The sequence below is a fragment of the Hippocampus zosterae genome, chromosome 4, assembly GCF_025434085.1.
Source record: "Hippocampus zosterae strain Florida chromosome 4, ASM2543408v3, whole genome shotgun sequence".
Classification (NCBI taxonomy): domain Eukaryota; kingdom Metazoa; phylum Chordata; class Actinopteri; order Syngnathiformes; family Syngnathidae; genus Hippocampus; species Hippocampus zosterae.
This window is the reverse complement of record NC_067454.1, coordinates 27,656,163-27,670,351: the sequence shown is the minus strand read 5'-3', so window position 1 is coordinate 27,670,351 and position 14,189 is coordinate 27,656,163. Positions and strand designations below refer to the sequence as shown.

Genomic DNA, 14,189 nt, shown 5'->3' with positions numbered 1-14,189 from the left:
TTTCTAAAATCAATGTCTTTAATTTAAAGCCAAGCCATGTCTTATTGTATTACAATAAGTAATAAGTAATACAAACAGCACAATTTTTTTATTTTACCTACAATTATAAAATTATATATCGACAGCATGATGACCTATATTTCAACAAGAACACAAGCTCATTTAGTGCTGTGTAATATGGACAAAAATTGTTTCCGGGTAAAAGTAATTTCATATGGTGCATATAAAATATAGCAGCAATTCAAAATTTGAATCGCAGGTGAATGGCGTTGCAACGTTGCAGATATAATGGGAAAACCATTTTTAAACAATTAACTCTCTCTCTCTCTCTCTCTCTCTCTCTCTCGCTCTCTCTAAAAAAAAAAAAAAAATACTCGTCTCATCCCTCGGGTGGTGTCTGTCCCTCATTCAGCTCGGGTCCTCTACCAGAGGCCAGGAAGCTTGAGGGTTCTGCGCAGAATCCTTGCTGTTCCCAGCACTGCACATTTCTGGACAGAGATGTCCGATGTTGTTCCCGGGATCTGTTGCAACCACTCATCTAGTTTGGGGGTCACTGCCCCGAGTGCTCCGACCACCACAGGCACGACTGTCACCTTTACCTTCCAGGCTCTCTCCAGCTCCTCTCTGAGCCCTTGGTATTTCTCGAGTTTCTCGTGTTCCTTCTTTCTGATGTTTCCATCACTTGGGACCGCTACACACACTACAACGGCTTTCCTCTGCCCTTTATCTATGAGCACGATATCTGGTTGGTTCACCATTACCATCTTGTCAGTCTGGATCTGGAAGTCCCACAGGATCTTCGCTCTGTTATTCTCAACCACCTTCGGAGGTGTTTCCCATTTTGACCTTGGGGTTTCCAGTCCATACTCCGCACAGATGTTTTGGTAGACTATGCCAGCCACCTGGCTATGGCGTTCCATGTAGGCTTTCCCTGCCAGCATCTTACACCCTGCAGTTATGTGTTGGATCGTCTCAGGTGTCTCTTTGCACAACCTACACCTTGGGTCTTGTCTGGTGTGGTATTTCTGGGCCTCAATGGCTCTGGTGGTCAGGGCCTGCTGCTGAGCAGCCAGGATGAGTGCCTCTGTGCTGTCCTTCAGGCCAGCCCTCTCTAGCCACTGATAGGACTTCTTGAGATCGGCCACTTCAGTTATGGTCCGGTGGTACATCCCGTGTAGGGGCTTGTCCTCCCATGATGGTCCCTCTTCCAGCGCCTCATCTTTTGTTCCCCATTGTCTGAGACATTTTCTGAGTACGTCATCCGTTGGAGCCTTCTCCTTGATGTATTCATGGAGCTTGGATGTTTCATCCTGGACAGTGGCTCTCACACTCACTAGTACCCGGCCTCCTTCCTTTCGGCTTGTGTACTGTCTCAGGGTGCTGGATTTGGGATGGAACTCAAATATTATATATATATATATATATATATATATATATATATATATATATATATATATATATATATATATATATATGAGAGAGAGAGAGAGAGAGAGAGAGAGAGAGAGAGAGAGAGAGAGAGAGAGAGAGAGAGAGGGAGAGAAAACCTGTGACTATAAAGTAAAGTGTGGCGACTTGAGGAAATGCACCGGTAAAGTCTATGAATTGACGATGCTTGTTTATTGACAATCATGTGATTTATTTGACATTTTGACTCGTGACTCGGCAGCACGCCTGTACCAGCACAGATTTTGATTGGGAGGAATGTCGGCGCCATTGACTGTCGGTGCTGGACAGACCTGGGGCGCTTGTGTTTTTTGCGCCAGTAATGGGCAGCATTTTTCACAACCCCGATTTGTTCAGTGGCTATGTCAGCGCTGTTGGACAGTTGGCGTTGGTGCGGCTGGATGGATGGCCGCTGAAGTTGAGGATGAGGAGAGAGGAGCATTGGCGAAGAGCGCCGATGCATATTTGGAACCGTGAGTCACCGCTTGGAATTGAAATGGATTTCATTGGGACAGGAGAAGTTAACCAATCTCTTTTTTCGTCAATGGATGCTACAGCTTCTTGTTGACTTTGAAACTTAGCTTGTAGCCGACGTGTGCACATTTTGAGCATGACGTCTCTGATCCACTGGTTAAAGGACACTTTGATTCTCTCCTCTTTCATCTCAAACCGCTTCAAACAACAAAGCGTGTGACGGAAAAGTGGTTAGGACTGCACGACTGTCTGTGTTTTATGTTATGTGTTGTGTTTATTATTTTACCTTATGTTAACTGTTTTGTAAAGCGCTTTGTTACAGCTGCCGCTGTTGTGAAAGCGCTATATAAATCAGCATGTATTGTATTGTATTGTATTGTATTTATTTATTTATTTATTTATTTGTGGTTCAATAAAATATGATGCACTTCAAATATTGCTTCAGTTTTTTTGCATTTGTAATGATGCACTTTGGTCGTATAATCTGTAATAAGAATCATCATAAAAACAACATTGAATGTCTTTCAGTAATTCCTTTTCACTGAACTGTTCAACTGTTGCAAAGAGTGCCCTATAAAGATCAGATGCAAGCAGAGTTCTTCATACTTGCTCAAGGCACACAGACGAGGTATATGGCAGCTTCATCTCCATCGTCCTGACAAAGTACAATTGTGAGTTCATTCCCAAGAAATGCTTAGCACATGGTCGGACTACAATTTGATGATGTCATCATTGTTGACTGATGAATATGTTGACCACATTTGTTCTGAGCAGACAAAGCATCACATTGTGGGCTTGATCCCAAACAGGGGTCACTAAATTGCGTGTTCACTCGAACAGTGATGGCTTGTCGAAGGATGTATTGCATATGATCTGAGTTTCTACTACGATTGCGACTAAGATCTAGTCTTCAAGAACTAAACTGAGGCTCAGAAGGGATCGAGCCTTTTCTGTTGCTGGTCCCTCTCTCTGCAATGACCTCCCACTGAACAATTGGCAAGCCTCCTCACTGCCAATGTGGCAAGCCTCCTCGCTGCCCATCTTCAAAACCCTCATCAAAACTCACTTGTATTCTTTGGCATTCGACTCAGCATGACTTAGATTTGTTCTTGGTTTTGTGCTGTTTGGTGCTTTCTACCGTCTTTATTACCGATTTGTTTTACTGTTTATTGTATATGTTAAATTGCTCCATGTATAGCACTTTGTATGCAGCGATGGCTGTTTGAAAGTGCTCTATAAATACAGTTGATTTGACTTGACTTAAGATACCAAACAGCAGATACTACACAGCACACCCAACAGCTTGCAAACTGTTGGCAAAAGGTGTAAAAATTATGGCGACAGTAATATTTTAACAAATGCTGAAAGTAGCTCTGAAGGTTTTTGTGCTTTAAGTAGCCGCAAAACCTTTATGTTTTAAGTGATGGAATTGGATGCGCTGCGAAAGAGGCAAAGAAACAGAAATTAAATATATCGCACAGATAATTTTGGGAAAGTCAGCAACCACATAAAAGCCATGTTTTGTTTGATTTAATTCTTCCCGAGTGTGTGACAATTGGATATATTTGGCTGCCCTGCGATTACTGTGTTTAAAATTTGGAACAGCACACCCAAAATGACAGAGAAGCCAGAACCAATTCTTTTAAATGTGTGCTGAAATGATCCCTGACGCCAGGACAAGCATAGTTGAAAGGAGTTTTGTCATAGATGATGGTATGACTCCCTCCTTTGACTGATCATTCAGAACCTGCAAAACAGATTTTGCCTGTGCCATAATGACACCAGTCATTGCTCCATACACAGACTGTCCATTCTGTTTTGCATCTCACCTTACCACCACCCCTCTTAAAACTCATTTGTATACTTTGGCTTTCAATTCAGCAGGAGACTGTTTTTTTAGTTTTATTATTTACGTGCTTTTTACTGTTTTGTGATTAATTTTTTGCTGTATTGTAGGTGTAGGTGAACCCAGTTAGTGGATTAGCTTCCATATCTGTGTTCTTGAGCAATCAAGTTTACACCCATTTGTTTCAAACATAACCCTTTGGTAAGTAGACCCTGTGTGTTTAACTTAATTGATTTGGTCAATTGACTCCTCCGACAATTTGGTAACAGAATGTAGTCTGCGCTCAGCATAAAAACAGGCACTTTGTCTTTTTTTGCTGGGGGTATTCAGCGTATTTGTGAATTTGGTATACGTGCAAAGCCTCACTGGGGATTTCTGCCTCGACGCCCAGCGCATCTGCAAATTTGGTCACAAAAAGTAAACTAGTCTTTAGAAACCACATTTAACTGCGCAGATGGTGTAACTTGATTTTGCTGTATTTCATCAAGGCGCTGGAAGGACAGTCTAAAACGCTTTATTTGCGTTGTTGACGTGGCTTAATCATAGAAAACTATGATCGATCACTACCAAAATGCATATGCAGGTCTCCATCTCTGCCCATTTCATTCATTCATTCATTTTCCGATCTGCTTATCCTCACAAGGGTCACAGGGGGTGCTGGAGCCTATCCCGGCAGTCTTTGGGCAGGTTGGCGGGGGACACCCTGAACCAGTGGCCAGCCAATCGCAGGGCACAAATAGGCGAACAACCATCCACACTCACGACTAGGGACAATGTAGAGAATGTTCAATCAGCCTGCCATGCATGTCTTTGGAATGTGGGAGGAAAACGGAGTACCCAGAGAAAACCCACACAGGTCCGGGGAGAACATGCAAACTCCACACAGGCAGGCTGGAGCTGGAATTGAACCCGGTACCTCTGCACTGTGAAGTTGACGTGCTAACCACTGGATCACCGGGCTGCCATGCCTATTTCAACCTCTGAAAATATCAAAGCAATCCTTTCATTCATTCATTCATTCATCTTCCGTACCGCTTGATCCTCACTAAGGTCGCGGGGGGTGCTGGAGCCTATCCCAGCTGTCTCCGGGCAGTAGGCGGGGGACACCCTGAATTGGTTGCCAGCCAATCGCAGGGCACACATAGACGAACAACCATCCACGCTCACACTCACACCTAGGGACAATTCAGATGTCTTTGGAATGTGGGAGGAAAACGGAGCACCCGGAGAAAACCCACGCAGGCCCGGGGAGAACATGCAAACTCCACACAGGGAGGCCGGAGCTGGAATCAAACCCGGTACCTCTGCACTGTGAAGCCGACGTGCTAACCACTGGACCACCGGGCCGCCCATCAAAGCAATCATCACAGTATTTTTTATTTTATGGGCATCAAGCTTTTTCTTCACCATAAGCATTCACTACAGAGAAAAAGCTCAACATAACTTAATGTCAGAAAACTAGGACCAATCACCACCAAAATACTTGTGCACATCTCGACCTATGCCAATGCTTGGTCATAGTTTTCAGACTAACAATTCTCAAAACTTCTATCTTGTATGATTAGTTCTGCCCATATGCACCAGTCGACTTTCTTTTTGTTGTTGTTCATCCAGTAGCAGTGATTTTGTTTTGAAAGGCCCCATAGAGGAAATTCGATACGCCAAACACATAAAACAAGTATGGTATTTAAATTGGGCTTTGTTGCACATTACTTTTATTTAGATTTATCGAACAAGCATCACGCCAGTAAAACAGAAAGTTAAACTATTTCTAGTCCATGTTTGTCCATGTTAGTGCCAGTGACTCCTCTAAATTTGGCTGCACACATGAGCAGAGATTACAGGCCGCAAGAGGAAAGTAAATAAAACTGAGTTAACTGTTATTTTTTGAAAGAATCTCACCAGTTAAAATTTTCAATACTAGATTAAAATGTCTTTATTGATGGGGTCTGAAATATAGCCAATGAGGCTTGAATAAAGTGTCATCTTTAAAATGTACCCCAGGTTCACCTTAATTTGACGTTAAAGACTTTGGAGACAGCATGAAGACTTTCGAATGAGATTTGCCTGTAGCACTGAAAAAGAAGTAAAATTCTAGTCATCACTAACCATGTCTATTCGTATACGCTAACATTGAAGGCTTAGTTTTTGCAGAATTATTGAACTTGTAGGGCCAAGTTCCATTTAATACAGCTGGAACAGTAATTATTCAACTTTGCTGGAAGCTAAAGCCTTAAGTTAGTCTTGTGATATGTTGATAATACCATTCCTCCTCTATGTCCACCCTAATACTCTTGACTTCTGTGGCAGCTGAACAGAAAAGAGTAGTACTATCATAAGGCCATGTCAGAAAACACTTTTTCCGATGATCTTAAGGGGGAGTGGGTGGGGTGGTCTAAAACTCTCAAAGCATTAATCACATGTCTGCTGCACGAATAGATTACTCACCTATTGTGTGGAATCACACTCCTCCTTTTGGCACGGTGAGGACTAGGATGTCATTAGAAGCATATTGAACTGGTATGAGGCCAATGACATATTTCCTGCTCAAGGTCTGACATCATTTTAGTGTGTGTGCATGTGTGTGTGTGTGTGTGTGTGTGGAATAAATACTGTGGAACAAAGAAAACGTGAATATCAAACAGGAACAAAGTAAGTTTGAGTTGATGAAAGACTCTCCACCTTATACCTATGACGCATGAGCCTTTGCGTGTAGTTTGTCTGAGACCTCTGATTGTCACGTTGCAAGGTGGTGGTGGACCACAAAAAGCAGGCAGGAGGGAGGAGCAGGGTGTATTTGAAGTATTGTATTTAAAACAAAGAAAACTAAATCCAAAACAAAGTCCAAAGTAACAAACAAAAAACATGACTTAAACAAAAACTATCAATAACCAAAAAACTACTAGAACAAACATGACAGCAGCAAAGGAACAGCAAACAAACAAACATGACAGTAGCAAGAGCAAACAATGACCCGACACTGAGTGTTCGGGCTGGGAGTCCTTTTAAAGCCCTGCTTACCTATGACCAACAGGTGTGCAGCTGCCGGTGGAGCCCTACAATGCCACCTATTGGTCCCTAAACCGAATCATGACACCGACAGAGCAAAACTTGGATTTTGTGTACACGGAAACTGTGCGAGTCCGCTTTCTATGACAGTTAACTCATTCACTCCCAAAGACGTTTTTAAACGTCTTTTCAGTCTTGGTCCAGAATTGGCTGGTACTGAATGAGTTAAAGACTTTAACAATGTGGGAACGCCAGTTGTTAACTGCTTATAAGAGAAAACATTTCAATCACACTTCCTGCTAATGCAACGGGGTAGGAGGATGACTTAAAAAGTGGTACCGACAAGGTACAGTCACGTTTAACTATTTTCTGAACGATTCAGATGAAAGGCAAAGAGCAATCTAAAGAGCTGTGAGGTGTATCAGTACGGACACGCTCATAAAGTTGGTCGCGTTTTTTTAAAAGAGGTTGTACACAGTCTTCTTTAGCTTAAAGCAGATGGAGGACCCAGCCAATCCTCTCACTTCCACACTGTATGGTAACCACATGACCGGGATGCTGAAAGGGAAACTTGAACATTGGCACTTATATAAGTCTGTATGTAAAAATGATGTCAGCACTAAAATTCACCTACCGAAAATAATTGATTGTGATTTAAGGGCGTTTTTTTTTGTGATGACAAAGGCCACATATTGGCCCGCCCCCTTTCGGGGCTTGGCTTGTCCCCTCCCACAAAACTTATGACAATTAACTCCCAGTGCTATGGAGGAAGTGGGCGTATCTAAGGAGGGGGGGGGGGCGGAATGAGGGGGGGGGCATGCATGAATGGGAAGAACTCCACACATGGCCTGAGCTGAGATGAAATTGTACTCCTATCTGTTTGACTGTGAGGCACAGCATCATAGAAACATGTTAACTTATTTACCAAACTTCCTTTGTTTGAATGATCTGATTACAATGCTGAAAAAGACAGAGGGGGCTCAGGTTTAGCTGATCTGCTCATGTCGTTGTGGGAAAAAAAAAACTAAAATGTAAATTGGCTCCCTGTGAGTGTGGAGGTGGATCGCCTTCAAGTGGAGATTGCTCTGAGCTGCAGAAAACGTGCACTTGAAGTTAGCCAAATCGTTAAGACGGCAGTCAGGTTGAATTCACTGCCACGTAGCAAACGGTTCCATTGATCAGATGATGTTGAGAGGTTGTGCCCTATTATACTCGGTATACTGCATCTTATGCATGTTTTTTAGTTTTGTTATTTATTCAATTTCTGAGTGGAAATCTTTTCCCATGTTGACTGGATTGCAGCAGTCACTGCTGAGTTTCTGTTAGTGATGTCATACATGGTTTTATCATTTATCCATCTGCTCAAGTCCTCAGGGATCAAAGTCTTGCACGCTTTGGAATGGCAGCAGCAGCCTGATGATTTGCCTTTTTGTTTTGTTATGTTAGTGATTCTGACTAACTGAGAAACACAGAGTCCCTAAATGTCATTTTTGCCTAAAATACGAAAATATATCATCTGCGCAAATACAATCGCTTAAAGCCAGCTCTTCTGTGGTAATCATTGCAGACATCAAATGTCATAAGATTGAAACAATGTCATTTGTCATTTTTTTACTTCAGCCATTTCACTCTTCCAATAAGGTATTCAATCACTAAGATGTATCACAACCATCAGCCATGCATACTAAATTCTGTTTTTAAATTTACATTCACAGCTCCAATATTATAGACAGCATCTGGAATTGTCAAAATGTAATACCATTTCCCATTAAATAGAGGCTACTTATAGACTTTTATGCAAGTATAAGCCATCGATACTTACATATGCATGCCACATACTGAGGTCGAACGATGTATATGCAATATATCCTATATATATATATATATATTCTTGATCCTCACTAGGGTCGCGGGGGGTGCTGGATCCTATCCAAGCTGTATATATATATATATATATATATATATATATAATATATATATATATATATATATATAAGATAAGATATCCTTTATTTGTCCCACAATGGGGAAATTTACAGCCTCCAGCAGCAAGAATGTATGTAGAAAGAAGAAGAGAAAAAAAAACAACAACAAACATCTTTCAATTAAATACAATATGAACACAAATGGATAAATCGCAGTACTATTTACAATTTACCTTCACATCATTTAATTATTATTATTATTATGATTGTTATTTTTTATTCATCAGCCTGACAGCAGTCGGTAGGAACGAGCGTCGGTATCTCTCCTTCTTGCAGCGCGGGTGTAACAGTCTCTGGCTGAAGGAGCTACCAAGTGCTGTCAGGGCGGGCTGGAGGGGGTGGGAGGGACTGGCCATCATAGCTTTTAGCTTAGTTAGCATCCTTCTGTTGCCCACCTCCTCCAGAGTGTCAAGGGAGCAACCCAGGACAGAACTGGCCTTCCTGACCAGTCGCTCCAGTCACTTTCTGTCCCGGGCCGAGATGCTGCCTGACCAGCAGACAATGCCATAATAGAGGGCCGAGGCCACCACCGAGTTATAGAACGTCTTAAGGAGTGACCCCTGAACCCCAAAAGACCTCAGTTTCCTGAGTAGGAAGAGTCGGCTCTGTCCTTTCCTAATCAGGGTGTCCGTGTTTGTGGACCAGTCCAGTTTGTCGTTGAGAAGAACACCAAGGTACTTGTAGGAGGTCACCCTCTCTATGTCCATACCCTGAATGTTCATCGGTGCTGGTGAGGACTTTTTCCTGCAGAAATCCACAACCAACTCCTTAGTTTTCCTCGGGTTGATCTGGAGGAGATTCTGCTGGCACCAGTCCACAAAGTCCTTTGTCAGTCCCCTGTACTCCCGATCGTCCCCTTCTGTAATGAGGCCAACAATCGCAGAGTCATCGGAGAACTTCTCAAGGTGGCAGTTTGGAGTGTCATGTCTGAAGTCCGAGGTGTAGAGGATGAACAGGAATGGAGCCAGAACAGTCCCCTGCGGCGCTCCAGTGCTGCAGAGAAGCCGGTCCGACTCACAGCTCTGCAATCTCACGTACTGCGGCCGATTTGTGAGGTAGTCTATGATCCATGCTGTGAGATGGTGGTCCACTCCGGCGTTCTGCAGTTTGCCTCCCAGCAAATTGGGCTGGATGGTGTTGAAGGCACTGGAGAAATCAAAGAACATGATTCTCACAGTGCTCCCAGCCTTCTCCAAGTGTGACAGCACTGAGTGGAGAGGTAGATAATGGCATCTTCCACGCCGATGCCAGGCTGATAGGCAAACTGCAGCGGGTCCAGTGACGGGCTCACCAGCGGTCGAAGGTGGGCAAGGATGAGTCTCTCCAGCGTCTTCATCAGGTGAGACGTCAGCGCCACCGGTCTGTAGCTGTTCAGCTCCTTAGGGTGGGGGGTCTTGGGCACTGGGACCAGGCACGAAGTTTTCCACAGCTGTGGAGCTCTGCCCAGCTTCAGGCTCAGGTTGAAGATGTGCTGGACAATGTTACACAGCTGGTCAGAGCAGGTCCTGAGGAGCCGGGAACTGATCTTGTCCGGACCTGCTGCCTTCCTCACATTCATCTTCCTCAGTTGGTTCCTTACCTGCTCTGTTGTGACGGACAGGCAGGAACCAGGTGACATACTGGGTTGATGAGAGCTGGTCGAAAGAGGAGGGTGAGGAGAAGAAGTCCTCAGTGAGAGAGGTTGCAGTTTGTGGTTGGGGGAAGGGACAGACGACTGGTCGAAACGGTTGAAAAAATGGTTCAGTCCATCTGCCCAGTCCTTGTCCTTCTCGACCACTGTCTTTGGGCTGTCATGGCCTGAGATGGTTTTCAGGCCCCTCCAGACACCAGTGACATTGCTGGCCTGTAACTGGTCCTCCAATTTCATCCTGTATAACTTCTTCCCCTCCCTGATCTTTCTTCTCAGCCGAATCTGCACGGCCTTCAGCTCCTCTCTGTTTCTCGACCGAAAAGCTCTCTTCTTCTCCTTCAGCAGGGTCTTTACGTCAGGATTAATCCATGGTTTGTTGTTGGAAAAACACCGCAGAGTTCTGGTGGGTACAGTGTTCTCCTCACAGAAGTTTATATAATCCGTGATGGTGTCAGTGAGTGCATCAATGTCCTCCCCATGAACCTCGCTGAAGAGTTCCCACCTGGTTGTCGCGAAGCAGTCTCGCAGAGCATCTTCAGCTTCCGATGACCATTTCTTGACCATTCTGGTCACAGTTGGTTGCCTGTGCACCAGGGGTTTGTACACAGGCTCGAGAAATACCAAGTTGTGGTCTGCTCTTCCAAGAGGAGGGAGGGAGAGGGGTTTATATGCCTCCTTGGTATTGGCATAAAACAAGTCCAAAATATTATTGTCTCTAGTGGCACAGGTTACATACTGCTTGAAGGTTGAAAGGGAGGACGACAGAGAGACATGGTTGAAGTCCCCAGAGATGATCAGCAGGGCGTTGGGGGACTGTGTTTGCAGCCTGCTCACGACATATATATATATACACACTTTTTTTTTTTGCAGTCGACACCAAAGCAGAACTTCTCATTTCTTGAATGTCCACCCTAGGAAGAAGAAACACCTCCCCCACTCATCGCCACGACTAGAGATAGTATCATTTGCCTGTAAAATTGTTCAAAGCATATTTCTGCATACCATTGTATCCTTATCAACACGAAAGAAAACAAAAAAGAAATACAGATTACAACAAAGAACAACTGAACCTTGTTTTTAGTCTCTCGCCAACTTTCTATTGGTCCCTCTCCAATATTTTCCCATTGTGTCCGTTAAGCGTTGGTTCACCGCAATTCATTCTTTCTGCTCTGCGCTGCGTGTGTATGAGCATGCTTGTTGAATTACAATTACAAAAAACAAACAAGCAAACAAAAGAAATTAGCGCACAATGCGACAATGACAGTGCCACTGTCACTGATCAATTCCAGTGGATGTAAAATTAGACATTATTCCAGTACGACAACAACAACAAAAAGAAAGTCGACTGGTGGACAATGTCCTATTTTCTCAATTTGCTGTTCATGCCAGTATTTACAACAAAAAAAATCCCAAATTGCTTTGCTGTTGTTACAATTTTGGTTGAAGCACTTTATGTTTTTCCTTATTTGGATTCATGAAATTTGGAAATTTTGAGTTTAAAAAAAACATAATTCATTTATTGAAAATATCTCTTTCCTAATGAATTCCCGGAAATGCAAGTCATGCTTATTTATTGATGAGTTTGTGCAAAACTAATAAATGGGATCATCACTCCAATCCTACCCGAATTGAATGCTGTTTTTCTGGATCAAACTGATCCAGATATCCCATTGAAGTTTTGAAAGGCTCAACAAAGGCTCCAATCTGGATTAAAGGCAGGACTGTATTTCCAAATCTGAATTTGAAAATTCAGGATTAAATGTGGTTTGAGGTGCCCAGTTTTGGATCTAATTTGAGTTTCATCCAATCCACCAGGACTCATCCTAGTGGATTATGTTTGAAGTGAGGGTCACTGAAAATGTTAGTTGAAAGGATTTCACAGAATCCATTTGTGATGCAGAAAGCCTAGGAATCATGTCAAATTTAATATGGATACAAAATCGACAAAAATGAGGCAAGTTGCATCATCTCGGATTTGGACGATCTCGGAAAGTAAGAATTGAAAAGTGGAGCAAACCAAGGGATAAATACAAACCGAATGATTCTATTTTCCAGACCGCTACTTTAATATGAATGTTATTATCCCATTGAAAAATCACTCAGTAATACCTTTTCTTCAATCGTCTAGACCAGGGGTGGGCAAACTTTTTGGCTCGTGAGCCCCATTGACTTTTAAAATTTGACAGAAGGGCCAAGTCAGCACGAGCTATGGTATATTAAAAAAAAACTGCATTTGTTGACAGTCCATATCACACATCAACAGAACAAAAGCATGAAAGTACGGTCTTCATACTTCGGCGGGCCGGATTAAAAAGACAAACGGGCCGGATTCGGCCCGTGGGCCGTAGTTTACCCACCACTGGTATAGACATATATGCGCCAGAATCTCTGCGACTTCAAAAGTATTTTAGCGCAAAGAGTGTCTTGTGAGCCAAAGTCATGTCAGCACCAGCACCCTCAAAAAGCTGACGCCATTCTTTGATGCTTCCACACAACAAGCAGCTGGCAATTGCAGCTGTTAAATCCCATTTTCATGACAATTCTAACTGCATAAAGGGAAACTTTTCTCTCTAATGTTTCCGTTTTGTTTTGTTTTTAATTGACGGGCTTGGCTTACTTTCTGACAACACAATGGCATGTTTTGCATCCACTGTAACAATGCGTACTTATTTTTTTTTTCCTTTTTTGTGGTTAACGCAGTACACATATTCTGTGTTTGGTACTGTAGCAGACTGAAAAAACATGACATCAAACATTGACTTTCAAGTTTTCACACAGTATTGCCAATCTCATTCTGTGCATCCCCTTGGGCCTAGAATCCTCCTGTCCGTAAAAACTAGTGATTCTCCTTTGTATAACACAACTACAGTACAGGGTCGCTACTGGCTACAATATTTAGTATAACATTTCCACAAAAAAAAGAAGTGGAGAGAATGGTTTTCAGCTGTATTTTGACAAACCTTCAGTTTTGTTCGGTAGATTGTTGTTGCAAGAGTTTTATAATGTCTGACTTTCTCTGAAATCCTGAAGGCTGTGAGTGGTGCCAGTATGTGTCTTTCTCCGATTTGGTCTCTTTTTTTCATCAATCGTCTTTTTTTCCTTCCCTGTGTTCTGGATAGTTTTGACCATTTGGACATGTTTGCAGAATTTTCTGGCGTCACATCAATAGACTTGCCCATCCCCCCATAGAGAGCAAGCAGTACACCACTCAGCCAGTGGGGGGAGTATTTGGTATTATCGTTTGTAGTACAGTAATCCCTCGTTTATCGCGGGGGTTACGTTCCAAAAAAAATCAATGATATGTGACATCCGTGAAGTAGTGAGCTTTATTTTACAATTTTACAAAGTATTATACAATACTGAACTATGTATACAATGAAACCAAAGACCAAAACCTGTTTTGAGGCCCAAGCACAAAAAAACAAAACAAAAAATGTTTTCAACAAATAACTGTAATAGTTTTTGGAAATACTGTACAGTAAAATGATATTGCTTGAGTGCGTCCTCAGATGCCTTTGCCGGTGCAGAACGTTTCGTCGACATTGTGGGGTATGTATGTACAAAGATGAGGTGCAGAGACTGTTCACGTTGGTCAGTGCCTTAGCCAAACAGGATGCAGAATGCAATTCACTGTTTAAAAGCATTTAAAAAACTGCACAAAAAAAAAATCTGTGAAACAGCAAAGCCACGGAAGGTGAACCGCATTAGAGCGAGGGATCACTATAATGTTAATTTGGGTATTGCTTTAAGGTCCCAACTTCATTTGAATTGGAGTTTGCACAGATAAATGGGAACTATT

The 14,189-nt window shown here is 42.8% G+C and overlaps 2 protein-coding genes across 2 annotated transcripts in view; both read right to left on the bottom strand.

The window, feature by feature from the left end:
* LOC127599704 (EMILIN-1-like) overlaps nucleotides 1-14,189 on the bottom strand; it is a 41,492-nt gene that overhangs the window by 21,704 nt on the left and 5,599 nt on the right. The window lies entirely within an intron of this gene.
* Nucleotides 1,928-14,189, bottom strand: part of large2 (LARGE xylosyl- and glucuronyltransferase 2) — a 95,643-nt gene continuing 83,381 nt past the window's right edge. Inside the window, exon 15 of the transcript XR_007962167.1 lies at nucleotides 1,928-2,206. The gene's annotated coding sequence lies outside the window, so the exon portion shown is untranslated. The remainder of the gene's footprint in view (nucleotides 2,207-14,189) is intronic.